This window comes from Thamnophis elegans, chromosome Z, assembly GCF_009769535.1.
Source record: "Thamnophis elegans isolate rThaEle1 chromosome Z, rThaEle1.pri, whole genome shotgun sequence".
In the NCBI taxonomy this organism is placed as follows: Eukaryota; Metazoa; Chordata; class Lepidosauria; order Squamata; family Colubridae; genus Thamnophis; species Thamnophis elegans.
In genome coordinates, this window is record NC_045558.1 from 5,713,276 (window position 1) to 5,728,869 (window position 15,594).

Consider the following 15,594-nt stretch of genomic DNA (forward strand, 5'->3'; position numbering starts at 1 on the left):
CTTTTTATACCCTGTTCAGTCCCACCTCTCTGTTTCCTGTTCCTGTGTAAGAAATGTATTCTGACTGGTTATCAGACTCCCATGGTGCCATGCAGGGGGCTACTCTCTAGGCTGTGATGAGTTCTCAGTTGCCTTGTGGTCAGTTGAGTAATATTCCTTCCCCCTACAGCTGCAGTGAGGAGAAGTCTTTATTATGTAAAGTGGGCTAGCCGGGCCATCTTAATGGCCCATTAGCTGGGGATGGGCAGAAAGCTATAGGCAACTATTCTGTCTTTTGAAACATGTTTCTTTTCACATCCAGAGAAATATTTTGCCTTTTCAATATTTCCTAGGATATTTCATTTTTCTTGGAGAGGACTGGATGATAACTTCCCACAGTGTATTAACCATTAAGCAGACTAAGCAAGTGAGCACCACAAAGTTGAGGGGGAAAAAAACAAATGAAGATTTCTACAGTATGTAGACAGGGGGGGGGGGGGGGGAGACCAAGATTTGTCAGTGCTTAGGGCACCAGCAAGCCTTAATTCGCCACTGGATCCCACATAGTAGCTTTAGAATGAGAGGTTGCAATCTAAAAACAGAGAGTCTCCGATGGCATCTAAAGACTTTGTTTTCCAGATATTTGGTCGCAGGTTTTCAGGATCTGCCATTTTTCAAAAGCACTCAATCGGGGGGTGGGTTCCAGCTTCTGTTACTGTAAAGTCCTCGACTTGCGACCGGTCGGAAAGTCCTCAACTTACAACCAGGCGGCTGGCAACGAATGGACAGCTGTGATTGGCTACGGCGCACCTGGCTCAAAGAGGGACTTTTGCAGTTTTGCAGTGTCTGCTCTGCTTGAACAGTTCCTGTATAAACAGCTGTCAATCAGAGCGCGAGGCTGAATTACTTGTTTTCTTGTTAGCTTCCTGTTTAAAATAAAAGTTAACTTGTTCCACAGTTGCCTCACTTGTTAACTGCTTCACTACAGTTTCTATACCCTGACGAACATTTGCCAGCCTCCAAGCCACCAGAAAAAGACAGTGATGGTACTAGTTGGTAAGGTTAACCCTTTGCTTCCAGTACATAATAGTTTCTAGATCAGTGTTTCTCAACCTTGGCAACTTGAAGATGTCTGGACTTCAACTCCCAGAATTCCCCAGCCAGCATTTGCTGGCTGGGGAATTCTGGGACTTGAAGTCCAGACATCTTCAAGTTGCCAAGGTTGAGAAACACTGTTTTAGATTATTTCTTTAAAAGGAGCTGCTGATCTGGATTCTTTTGAACATGTCAAGGCTTCTACTGCTGCTGTTTTTTCTAGATTACTTTTCAGATTATTTTGAGTAGTGTTTTTGCTGCCAGTTTTTTTCACCCCCCCCCCGCACCGCCCCCCGAGCCTCTTTGGTTATGGTTTTCCATACAGGAGCCGAGGTGGCGCAGTGGTTAGGGTGCAGTACTGCAGGCCACTTCAGCTGACTGTTATCTGCAGTTCAGCGGTTCTAATCTCACCGGCTCAAGGTTGACTCAGCCTTCCATCCTTCCGAGGTGGGTGAAATGAGGACCCGGATTGTTGTTGGGGGCAATATGCTGACTCTGTAAACCGCTTAAAGAGGGCTGAAAGCCCTATGAAGCGGTATATAAGTCTAATTGCTATTGCTGACATTCAGAATAGGAATGCTAGAAAAAATAAATAATAATAAACGCTAAATATTACTAGAGATTTCTATATCTAGCAGATTGATGTAATCATTGAACATCGTTGCAAAAAAAGAGGCAGGAAGGTTTTGCTCCTATTTCTAAAATGTCTACAAAATCTTTTTAAGGGCAAATATTGTATATATATATCAGCTGTGTGGGTATATAGACGTCTCTACAGAGGCTTCTCCACTGAAAGTAATTTAGAGGACAATATTCTGCTTTGAGTTCAGCAATGAAAAAGAATTATCCACCATTATTAGAATAGCAAAAGACACAAGGCTCACTACATCGCACAGCTCCCTGGAGCATCTCAATCACAAAACCCCAGAACGCTATAAAAATCCATTCCTTCTCCCAGCCAATTTATCAGAAACATGTTGCTATTTACAAACGTTTCTGGCATCCAAATAAACAGATACCTTTTTTTTCTCTCATTCGCCCTCCATTTTATTTCCAGTATCTTTCTCCCAGCTTGGAACTGGACTGGATTTTTCTTCCAGCAAAAGAATATAATGATGTAAGCTATGTACATAGCAGAGAGTCTGATTTAAGAATTATTTTATGTTTTTATTATAATATTTATTGAACTATTTTCTTCATTTTGTATCTCAATCTTTTACAACATTCCAGTAGATAGGTACACACAAGTTATTTCCATTATTTTCCCTTTTCTTTTATGAACGTATCTATTTTCTATAGCATGCTATTATTATAATTACATCACTTTACATATATTACTTAGTTTACTTTAACATTCTCAATCTTTAGTTCTATTCTCTAACTAATTATACCACGTGCCCCAAATCAAATAGTATTGTTTCTCCTTTCTTTTATTTCCATTGTTAACCTATTCACTCTGCACATTCTAACAATAATTTTAGTGTTGTTATTGAACCTGTCTACCTGTATAGTTTGCATAACAAAACATACAAAGAACATTTTTTTTTCTTTTTCTTCGATTTTTTCTTTCCCCACTGGTGTGGGCATGTATTGTTTAAGAAACAAAAATTATTATTACCATTATCTTTTTAAAAAAATAATAATTATAGTCAAATGAAAATGGATATATGATGATGTATGAATATTTGAGTTAAAATGCTCGAGCTAACATGAACTATGTTTCTTGACTGTGGAAGAGATGCGCAAAAGTCTATTTGTAACCAACTGATACATTCTCTATAGCATGTAAAGAATGATGTTGTATTTGTTTTAAATTAAAAATTAAAAAACTTTAATAAAAAAAGAACATTTTTATTGTGTAAGAAAAGTCCCCTGTCCAGTTAAGGATTGTAAGAATTAAAACACCCAATAACGTCAGCATTTAGGGTTGGAAAGAGCACTTGAATTCTGAAAAGTAAAAGAAGCATTTGCAACAGAAAAAAAGGCCAGAATGGGCATGGATAAAATTGCAATTTCAGCATTTCCCAACTTGAGTTTATATACTGAGAAAACAAAACTTTTGATCTACAGAAGCTTTCTTGCCATGACTTGTTATTCTAAAAGGGGGGCTTTTCTTGAAAATTGAGGCTTATGGTGAATTATTAGCAATACATTTTTAAAAAGTCAAATTTAACATAAAGGAAACCCATGTTAATTAAGCAGTGCAGCTGTACTACAAAAACCATATTGCAAGGTACTACAGAGTCCATGCTGTGCGGCCCTGAATAGGCCATAAAAAATAGGAACCATTTTGAGTTTTATGCTTCGACATTTTCAGGGCCCTTTGGTGAGGTGGGAGGAGAAGGAGGAGGGGCCTGGACTTCCATGAGGGACAGGCCTGTTGCTCAATCAGAGGAAAGAGTGTAATCAGGCCACTCTTAGCCAGCCAATCATAGGAGAGGGTGGGGCGGAGAGATTTCCCCCCTCAGAATTTTCCTCAGTCGTTTCAGTCTTTTGTCTGGGGAGGTTGGGGGAGAATGTGGGGGAATTCCTGAAGCATTTTATTTCTTTTTCTGAATTCTTTAGGCTGCCCCCCCCCCCGGATTTATATAGTTATCAGTTCCTTGCCTTATCTGTTTTATTTGAGAGTCAGTCTTCATCCCTGGCAGGTTTTCAGAAGGGGCTTGCCAGGCCTTCTCCTTCCTGGGCCTGAGTCATTGGGCCTTCTCCATCTGAATTTCATGTTTTCCCTCTTCCTGCTCTAAAGCCCTTCACCCCTCACACCACCAAATTAAGGCAGGGCGTAAAGTGAGATTTGGACATAACATGAAACGGGCTCAGACCTCCTGGGAGCCCCGTCTATCCCTTCTATTTTGTTATACATTTATTGAATCTTGAACCAGAAACTTGAATTCTGGTAATACAAATGTCAAACCACAACATGTGTTCTAAGGAGGCCAAGTCAGCCAGAGGTCTCACCTATGAGTCAGGCATATAGCTTAACCATATATGTCAAAATGAAACCAGTGTTTCCTGTATGCTTTTCTGCCTAAAAATAAGGAAATTTAGCCAGTAGAAATGATTTAGCACATTTCCACATTTTAGCTGCTTTGAGGAAGTTACAAGAACACGCTTCTTAAGAACCTCGCTCAGATGTCAATTGTGGGTTTACACCATCTGAGCCATTTGGCCAAACAAAACTATTTCTTGATCTCGCAGTCCAAATCTGATTTTCTGCAACAAAATGGCTTCTTAAGGTGACTGCAAGGTCCATTTCTTGCTGGACCTTCATAAGACAGTGGCAGATTTAAAAGCTTGCCTAGGAAAAACACTGGCTGTTTCAGGCTGGCTAGCATATGCAGCCCTGAATAGCTGCCCAAAGACATTTTGCACAGTAAGATGGGCAGCATATCAATTTAATAAATATTTTCTCAGATTCCCCCCCCCCCTTTTAAAAAATAGTTTTGTGATTTGTCTTCCAGGAACATAACTGGAGTTAAGTGCTAAAATGTTTTCTTGCTTGTCCGAGGATTACGCCTTCTCCAACGCCATGACTCAAACCAGCCATTTTTCTTCCTGTCTTTCAAAATCCAGTTTTCACAACCATAATTAGCTATAGGGAACATCTTAGAGCGGATTAACCTACATTTGTACCAAATTTCTGCTATCAGTGTGCACTGTTATCCCTTAAGTGCAATAAGTAACTGCGAAAAGGAATGCAAGTTTAGGATTATTTTATTTTAAAAACTTCATTATTAGGGATGGTTATGACAATTGAAATGATAGTTCCACTTCTTTTTTCTTTTCTCTCTTTTTTTTAAAGTAAAACAAACTTTAAATATAGTAGTTGCAACCAAATAGGAAATTGAGGAACCATTTTGCGTTTAATGCCTTGAAATTTTCAGGGCTCTTTTGTGAGGTTGGAGGAGGAGAGTCCTGGACTTCCATGAGTGACAGGCCTGACGCTCAGTCAGAGGGAAGAATGTAATCAGGCCACTCATAGCCCCCCAATCACAGGCAACAATGGAGAAATTTTGGGGTATAGTTACTTTTACCCTCAGGATCACATATTTTATCTTTTTACTGGGTAGCTTGTGGAAGAACGAGAATTCCTAAACCATTTTTATTTATGTTTTTGAATGTTTAGGTGCCCTATTCCCTGCACTTAGGTACTTATATTTCAACCTTAAAAATTCTACAGTATACTCAAGCATGCCACCCCCCACCCGCCAATCTTGGGATCTCTCTCTTTTTCAAAGTGCAAGTTGGGAAACTCTTTAAGCTCCTTCTCATTCTTTTCTTTAGGGAAGGAAGAAGATTTAGAGAAAGAAGGAAGATGTGATTTGAATTCATTTAGAGTGAACAGGTGTTCTCTTACCATTTTCTTGCCTATTTTAATTTGTATTCCTAGTCAGTCTTTTATGGTTAGGTTTGCTAGCTGAACCAACTATTTAATTAACCATCAAACTGGTAAATATTTAGATATTTTGTGCTGTGTATTGGACTCAATGGAATTTGTCTATTGATTCATGGACAAGTTTTTTTACATTATTATTTTAGCTGGCCAATTGTTATTTTGATCGGACTAGCTAATGTTTCAAGATTGGTAGTAAATTGGTTTTAAAAAGGAATAATAGCTACGAGGGAAATCCCCTCTAGAATTTTTAAATCTTAGGTGAATTCATCAGCCATATTTTTAACAGTAATTGCTTTTCTCCAATTCTTTCTATTTAACATAAGATTATTTAGAAACATCCAGCTGTTTATGTTTAGGTCTTACATTTTGTGAAGAATTAATTTAGAATACCCATTTTGTAGCTATTTCTTAAAATGGGCCAATTTACTCCAAAGTTATGTTTGCTGGAAGTAAATTGCATTAACTCAAATCTGTCCTATTGAAAAGGAATAAATTAGTCTAACAGCATTTGTCCACTAGATGGTAGAAAAAGACCAGCAAATATCTGAAGAGTTTAGAGAAGAAATATGCCAGAAATGAAAGCGTTTAGAGGGCTGTGCAAAATATTTGAAAGACGTGGTTCACAAATCTGTTAGAAAGAACAGAGCGCACCTCATTCACTCATGAAATCATTTTCATATTTTGCAAGGCTTGTGCAGCTGCTTTGAAAACTGATCCCAATTGTGTGTGCTTTTTTTTCAATGCTGGTTCCAGATGAAATATTGTGAATGCACATTTGGTACCACAGTTTGGCAACCAAGTAAAGCTTTTGAAGCAGTAATGCAGTGCAATTCAGTCTTTTAAAGAGAGGTTTTTAATGCATTAATGTTTTTTTTTGCAAAGCACCTCCTTTATTGCTTTATACTCTCCTGTTACAAAAGGAGGGGTTGTGCCTATAGAATCAACAAGACTAGAAGGTATCTTGGAGGTCTTCTAGTCCAGCCCCCTGCCCAAGGCAGAAGTCCTTATATCATCCCAGATAAACTGATGTCCAATTCAGTGTTGACAAAAGTTCATTTCTCATGATAACGTTTCATATCTTCTGGATTTTTGCAGTAGGGTTGATCCAAATTTAATCATGAACAACTATTAAAATCAGTAGAATTTGGACATTTTTTTGCGGGGGGGGGGGAGCTTTCTTTTTCTTCAGTAGACATTTACAGGCTTACTATTATTACACTTACTACTTATAGGAAATTTTAAGGTCATTATGAAATCAAAATACGTTGAAAATAATGTGTACGCTCTAGCTATAATAATGATGGTAGCAAAGTGGATTGAATTAACGTTTGTTGGTATGGAATAAGTCTTCCTTTCATTCAAAATCCAGAAATATATCTAAATAATGAAAGCTATATTAATTGGAAACAATGTTGCCACCCTGAGAACAATGTTTGCTCCGACCAAATTGAAAAATATATGTAAATAACGAAAGAAACTTAACTAGCTCAAAAATGTTATTTTGCCTGTTAACATGGGCATCCTCAGAAGAAATGGAGATAAAATGTGTATTGTTAGGCAAACGATGTAATTTATGTTCTTGAACATGACATAAAGACACAATTACAAAAGGCCATGTCAATCCTGTTACAATTTTTTATTTTGTATCATTGCAATTTTCCTGAGCCATATATTTTGGGAACAGATCTGGGAACCATAAAAATGGTATTGGGGAGTGGTGGGTGTTGCCTACTCCTGGTCAGAAGACTGAGGGGAAAAATTACAGCAGTTTGGTGTAGTGGTTAATATGCTGGCCTGGAAACCAGGAGTTTAAGGACAAATTCTGCTTTAGACAAGAAAGCTGGCTAGTGACCTTAGGCCAGTTATTCTCTCTCAGTTCAGCCCACCTCACAGGGTTCTTGATGTCAAGAAAATAGTAGAAGTACTTGTGGAATCTTTTTATTATGGCTAAGGCAGCTAAAGCCTCTTTGTCCAGCTGGCTATAGTTTCTCTCAGCTGCTGACAATGTCCTGGAATAATACACAATTGGGGCCTCAGTCCAATTTGGAAGTCGATGGCTCAGGACAGCTCCTACTCCAAATGGGGGAGGCGTCACATGTGAGAACCAATGGGAGATTCTCACTATATTGGATCAACACGCTCTTGGATGACAGTAGATCTTTGACAGCTGCAAATGGGGTGGCTCCTTCCAGCCCCAGGTCCAGTAGCTGGTGCAATGGTTCGGCTACTGAAAACGTGGTAGAAAAATACTATAAAAGTTCAATAGGCCTAGAAATGCATGGAATTCTGTCTTTGTTTTTGGGGTAGGGGTAGGAGCTTCCTATATGGATCATACTTTTCCTCAGTGGGTGTAAGCCTGAGCAATCTATCAGGTAGTCCAGGAACTTGACCCGTGGCAGTGTTATTTGGCACTTTTCTTTTTTGACTTTCTTGCCCCACCTTCTGAAATCAGCTTAAAACTATTCTCAGTTGATGAGTTCTTCGATGTTATTTGCTGAGACTAATAGTCATCATAATCCAGAACACAATTATGGAGGACCCTGTGTCCACCACATAGCATGGGAAGCCCTTGATTAGTACAGTGACATGTATTCGAGTGGTCTTGGATGGTTTGCCCAATGATCTTCTGTGCCTGATATGTGCCCTTGGATACTGCAAAACATTCTTCTCCCCAACATTGCTGCTTATATTGTGCTTTCTTGGGCCCCGTCTGTGTGGCAGGTTGATTGGAGCAACAGGCCCTTGCTATGTGTCCTTTTCTATCACACCATTGACAAATTGCGTCTTTAAACCTGCACACTGATCTGCCACCGCAACCCATACACACGATTTGCCTTTTTTCCATTGGGTTTTGTCTTTTAGCTGAACGGAGTCAGCAGATCTCCCCCTCATCATCAGTGGATTCTTCTTGCTCCACATTGTCATGGTGGACTGCAACAGCTCTGCGTGAGGATGGTGGGCTAATTGCTTTTTGAATTGTCATTTTGGGTTGGTTTGATGTTTCTGCGGCTTGGGCTTCGTCTAGTAGTGTTATCTGCAAGTTTCAGTTCAGCTTGACCCAGGAGATGCCTTTGTAGATTAACGTGTGTCACACCACAGACGATCCTATCAAGTAGAATGTCATCAAGCTCTGAAGTCACAAAATAAAGCAACTTTCCGAAGAGCGGCAACATTCTCATTTATTGATTTGCCCTCTTAATTCCATCGTAATGCATGGTGCCAAGCAATTTTTGATGGTGTGGGCACATAGTGTGCTCTGAGTGTAGCCTGTAGTGTGATCCACAGTACGGTTTGCACTGCTGCTGGGGCGAAGTGGGCTCTGACTATCTAAAAGATGTCCAGGCCACAATAAGTCAGGAATAGTGCCCTTTTCCTGCTATCAGAAAGTTCTGTAAAATCATTTGCTTCTAGGAAGCACTTGAACTGGACAATATAGGTGCCCCATTTCTCTGATGCTGCGTTGTATGTGGTGAACGGAGCAATGACAGCCATCTTGAGTAGACCAAAACAAATCAGTGATTAGCGGATGCATTGATGGTCAAGGAGAATGGGCTGCAGCAAATGACAATTTGTCTTTGTGTTCCTCTCCAGCTGGGATTGCGATCAGCTCTTTTTTATTTTATTGTTCTTCTGATCCCACCTTCGTCGCCAGTGTTAGATAGTGAGTTGAATGGAAGAGATAGAGATCTGATGCAACACTCTATTAACAATCAATAGAGCCCAGCAATTAGTCTGGCTGACAGCTCGCCTTTTATAGGGAGCTGTCAGCCATTTCAGCCAATAGGAACAAACCATTTTTCTTTCCTTTGAAGCCTTATTTTTGAAGATGTCCGTAGCATTTGCACAAGCTTGATCCAGCCAGTGAAAATGATTTTTCTAGGGCATAGCAGGGGTGTAACCTGTCAAGGTTGGTCCTCAACCGTCAGTCCATTGAGAGCTTCGTCAAGGGGCAAGGCATGGCATGCTGTACTGACAGGTATTGAGCTATCTTTGCTTACCAGTCCCCTGGGTCCATTGTGGCTAGTGCCTCCTTAGTGGAGCGCATTTGCACCACCTGCACATTGCTGAAGGGGTGAAATGGAGCTATCAGGGCGTGCCTGATTCCATGACCATATAGAAATATTTTGAAAGGTGCCAATGTTAACTGAAATGCATTGTTGGACATCACGATGTCTGGTAGTCCATGGGTAGTGAGTAACTTTCAAAGGGCCATAACTGCGGCCTCACTGTTTGATAACATAAGTATTACTTATTACCATTTTGAATACACGTCTGCCACCACCAGAAAGGTCTACCCCTGGAATGGACCTTTAACTCTATTTGGGACCATGGTGTTTGGGAATTTTCCATTCGCATCCTGGAGTGCATTCAGTTGTGGTAGATGTCATAAATAGTTTTATCCAACGTGAATAGGCGTCTACGTCCACCAGGAAATTCTGACTATGGAAGGGACCCCAAGTGGATGCAAGACCAAGGACCCCTAGGAATGTCCCAGTCCTGGACAGGTGCAGCGGAGGGAGAGGGACGGGATACCTGGCAAGAGGTGCCGTGGCTCACCCATGATGTGATTTTCTCATCCATCCGGGGCCACCAAACATTGCTGCGAGCCAAAGCTTTCATGCGAGCTATGCCTGGGTGATCCCGATGAAGGCGGTCAAGTACCTGATGGTGGAGGGAGGGGGGAATGATGACCCGGTCACCCCAGAGTAAGCACCCCCTGTGGAGGGAGAGCTCCAGCTGGTGGGTCTTAAAAGGGTGGAACGCCTTGGACACCTTCCCCAAGGGCCAACCCCTCTACACCCAAGTGAAAACCTGGGAAAGGACGGTGTCTGCCAGGGAGGGGGCCGCTATATCAGTGGAGGTGAACAGCAGGCCCAGAGAGGCGATAGAATAGAAGTGGATGGGACAGGGTGAGGGTCAGTCACAGAGGGGGCAGCAGCTGAAGGCATCTGCATGCCCTAGCTGCTTGCCCTGACGGTACTGCAGCATATAAGAGTACAGCATGAGGAATTCCGTCCAGCAGGTCATTCTAGGAGAGCAAATAGGAGGTGTAGGATGGTCACTGGCCAGAAGTCCAAGGAGAGGCTTGTGGTATAGAGTAAAATGCCATCCGTACAGGTAGCCGTGAAACTTTAATTCCAGACACAGCAGCCAGAGCCTCCTTTTCGATCTGGCTGTAGTTCCTCTCAGCGGAGGAGAGTGTCCTGGAGTAAAAAGTTATGGGGGCTTCTGATGGAATACATGACTCAGAACCGCCCCCACACCAAAGGGGGAGGCATCACATGCTAATGTCAGGGGCAGCTTGTCACTGTATTGGACTAACAGCTGTTCACGTAAGCATGGTTTTGGCAGCCACAAATGCATGCGCCTTGCAGCTTCCCCAACACCAGACCACAGATCGGTCGAGTAACGATACAGCAGCTTGACTACTGATGCCTTGTGCGGAAGGAAAGGTGCATAGAAATTCTAAAGGCTGAGGAACGCCTGCAGCTCCGCCTTAGAGGTTGGCGTTGGGGTGTTCCTGACGGCAGCTACTTTGGCAAGAGTAGGATGGACCACTAAGAAGCCCAGGAACTCCACCCTGGACATAGCAAATGAACATTTGCTGCACTTTAATTTCAAGCCCGTGCCCCTGAAACATTCAAGGACCTTCCGGAGGACTTCGATGAGCCTGATCGACTGTAGTCAGCGATCAGGATGTCATCGAAGTAGGGAACTACGCCTGGGAGCCCATGGAGCAAGCGCTCCATGAGGCTCTGGAAGATCCTCGGGGCAACAGAAACGCTGAATTGTAAGCAGTGGCAGCGGAAAGCCCCTTGGTGGGTGATGATGGTCTGGGCAGCGGTGGCCTCTTCATCCACCAGGAGCTGCTGATAGGCCTGCGCCATATCCAGTTTGGCAAAGATGCAGTCCTGCCCCAAGGAGTTGAGCAGGTGCTGCACAACAGGGACTAGATATGGATTTGCCTGGAGGGCGAAGTAGTTAATGGTTGGCGCAGATCCTGATAGACCCGTCGGCCTTAACGGGCACCACTAAGGGGATCTCCCATTTTGAATGGTTGATGGGCTCCAGCACTCCCTGCACCAATAACTTGTACAGTTCGATATCAACCTTTGGCCTCAAGGCAAATGGCACCTCTGAGTCTTTAGCCGGATAGGGGCAACCTGGGGGTCTAGATTTAAAGAAATAGGGGAGCCCCTTTATTCCCCTAACTTACCGTCGAAGATGTCAATGAACTCAGATGATGTCCTCCACGGTAGGCGGACGGCCGAGGTTTGGTAGACCCCAAGAGTGACAGGCCCAGCAAGAGGAACCACTCAAGCCCCAATAGGGCGGGCAGGGGCTTCCCAACCACCAGGATGGGGAGTTTCCCATGGAAATTCCCATAGTCAACCCAAACGGCATAGCTGCCCAGGATGGGAATGTGAGTCTCCTGGTAATCCTTTAAAGGCATGTCAGGAGGCATCAGCTGGTACGGCACATTTTGGACAGGGCACTCCAGGAAAGAAGGGAGCGGGAGGATCCCGAGTCCACCTCCATAACGCACGGAACACCTTCAATGAGCAGGGACGCAGTAAATTTTTTTTGAGTCAGCTGAGGCCTTGCTGACCGAGACGGTGGGGACATCAGCAGGCTTTTGGTGACAGCGTAGCAGTTGTCCCTTAGGGGCAAATGTCAATGGTGGCGTCGGATGGGAGGCCGCTTGCAGTGGCAGATGGTAGTCGGCTGGCGGCAGGGTAGCCCAGCAAACGTGAGACAGGTGCCTTTTTTCGAGCAGCAGCGGCAAGTGGCTGCCCTGAATGGGCAAGTGGCTGCCCTGAATGGGCAAGTGGCATGAGCATAGTTGCCACGGAAGCCTTCTGGGCTGAGCTCTGAGGCGGTCAACCTGATCTTCCTCTAGGTCATCCAGGGAGACCAGTTCATCAATGAGGCAGGTTCTCTGTGGAGGGGCGATTAGTTGTTGGCAGTGCTGCATTTCTGCCATGGATTGTTCTGACAGCTCGGTGGCTCTGGCTTCTTCCACCGCCTGCTGAAAGGTGATGTTAGCCCGGGCGAGCAATCTCTGCTTGTGGTGGACATCATGAACACCACAGGCAAATTGCTCGACCAAGGAATAGTCAAGGTTGATGAACTCACATTGTATAGCCGCCGTTCTAAGAGACTGCAAGAATTTTTTGTGTTTTTTGGTTGAGGGAAGACGCAGGAGCCATGGAACAGAGAGCAATGATGTTTATTAGAAGATGTCAGCGATTCAGATTCCGTTACAAACGGTCACGGTATTTATACTCTCAGGCACCAACTGTCATTTAACTGTCACTTCAACATCCAATCACAGGCTGTGCTTCGTCCCAGCCAATCAGGGCGCAGCACAGGCTGTTGCTGGGTATACAATACTCCTTCCCCCCAGTTATTTGCATAATCACCATCTATTTGTGTGTTATCTACAGGGCGGGGCATAACCTTTTCCTAGGGGGTCACAGCAACACTTGTAATAACAACACAAATAATTCATACACCATTCGAAAGCCCATCAAAAACTGAGTTTATTGACACGATTTAATAGTCAGTATGACCACCATTAGCCCTTCGAACAGCATTCAAACGAGGTGGATAAGAACACAACAAATCTTCAAACAGTTCCGTTCGATTTTCCAGATTTTTCAACACAGTTTCCAAATTCATTCTCAAAGTTTCAACCGAATATCGATTTTGACCTTGCTCCTGAATCATCAGAGCTTCCACTTCATCCTTAATTATGGCCCCAATGTTCTCTGCCGGATTGAGATCTGGCGAATTTCCCGGCCAGACGTCATTGCCCCAAAATTCGACATTGTTTTCCTTTAACAATTGCTGAGTCGCATTTGCACGCATGCAAGGAGCTTTGTCATGAAGAAAGACAGCCTCACCAACCACCAAGACATTGTCTGGATCACTGAGAAATGGAATGACATTCTCCAATAAAATTTTCTCACGGAAATAACTGCCATCCCAGGATTCCCCTTTATCCTTCAAAACCCAATGCAGTTTCTTGGCTGTGAAAATGACGAAAATCCCGATGCAAGTCGGATTGCGAACGATTTGTCGATATCGTTCATGTTTGGCGATGTCATCGATGTCTTTAGCCCAAATTCGATCGTTCTGGAAATTCGGTTTTCGAATGGCATAAACGAAGAATTCATCAGATGGCGCCAAATGAAGAAAATCTTCCTCGGTCCATTCAGACAACCAATCGCACAACCAAAGCCGATCTTGAACGTGTGTTTGAGTTTTCAATGGTTTGCAAATGACGTGGAATGGCTTCAAACCTTCTCGTTCTCGATATCGGCCGATTGTCCTTTGATCAACTCATTTTCCACGAATTTGAAGGATTTCTTGGGCCACTTTTCGGTTTCCTTTTCGTTGTTTGCGACTGCCAGTTGCAATGATGGCTTTGCTTTCTTGGGACAGTTGCAGAGGACGCCCTTCTCCAAATTTTGTGAAACATTCTTGGGCTGTTTTGTTCCAATTATCAGTAACCCAATCCGGATGACATTTCAATTTGTTTGCAATCCATTTTCGATTGATAAACGTCGCTCCAGCATCGCGAGCCTCTCGAAAGGCAATGCATTTTATTCTGTCAATGATCCTTTGTTCTTCCGAATCGAATTTTCCAGCCATTCTTAAAGCAAATTTAACATTTAATAGCTCATTCAATTCAGTTTTTTATGGGCTTTAAAATGAGGTGTCGCGGAAGTTGTAAACTGCTGTCGATCTTGCTGTGACCCCCTAGGAAAAGGTTATGCCCCGCCCTGTATTTGCGTGTTGTTTCACATTCAACATTTACAATTCTCTCCTTCCCCCCAGTTATTTGGATATTCCCAATCCAGCCAATTGCACATTCAGATTCCATGTTGTTTCACATTCAACATTTACATATACGTTATTTGCATATTCACCATTTACATTCCCCCCTCCAGCTCTGCGCATGCGTTCTGCGCCTTGACGTTGCTGCGGCCCACAAATTGGCTCAGGACCTTCAATTGAACTCTGGCTCGTTCCTGAGTTTTAAAGAGGCCAACGGAATAGGACAGTGGGGCCAGCAGCGGCAGGGAGGCAGTATAACGGAGAGGTTTGTTTGTGTAGGAGGAGATTGTGAGCGGCTTTGTAGATTGTGAGCGGCTTTGTGGATTGTGAGCGGCTTTGTGGATGTGGCGGCGGCGGCTCCTCGGCTCCTCGATCGGAATGCAGGCAGGTTCCGCTGTTGCTGATAGGTTCGGCTGACAGGAATTTCTTGCTGGCGGTTGCTGCAGAGAAGGGTTAGGCTGACCGAGCGGAGCTGACTTTGAAGAATGGCGGCGGTTCTTGCTGGCAGGAGGCAGACTTCGGAGACGCTGTAGAACGCAGCGGTCGGACTTCTGGGCTGCTTTGTATTTTTAGGCGGCTAAGCGAGCGATAGGCTGAGGCTAAGGTAGCGTAGCAGGTTTCGGAGACTCCTGGTAGGCAGGCAGCGGCCCAGGTGGAACAGCGGTTGGCTCCAGGCAGCAGCAGCGGCGGCTGGCGGCGGCGGCTTTGGAGGAGCTGCTTCTCGGAAGGCAGGTAGAGCAGGCTTGTCAGGAGCTGCTGCAGGGCAAGCTACAGTCTCATCAGGGACTACTTGGAAAGATTTGTCAGTGGTTTGATGGACATCGATCCACAGCAGAGACTCTTTGCAAGAGCAGATGGAGGCAGGCAGAGCTTCGCAGGCAGAGCGGCTGAGCTGAATTCCTCAACTACAGCTACAGATCCAACGTGGTTCGGTGGAACAAGTAGTGGCATTCAGATACTTGGCGGCCTGATAGAGACGGAAGGAAGCGGCAGTGGCCAAGCTAGTTGTGGCCATGCACTTTGTATTTGTGAATTGGAGCTGGTTGAGGCGACTTCAATTCGAACGCAGTTTATATTTGTGAAGTAGAGCCGGTTGACGCGACTTCTAATCGAACGCAGTTTGTTGGACGTGTTTGGCAGCAGTGGTGCCGTAATGACAGCTGACAGGCAGGCAGCTTCAGCCGCGGTGCGGTTGAGCCGTCGTGATTCGTAGCTCGTCCCTGAGCAGTGGCGGCGGCTCCAGCTGAGGTTAAGCGCGGGAGCCCGTCCCTCTGTCTGAT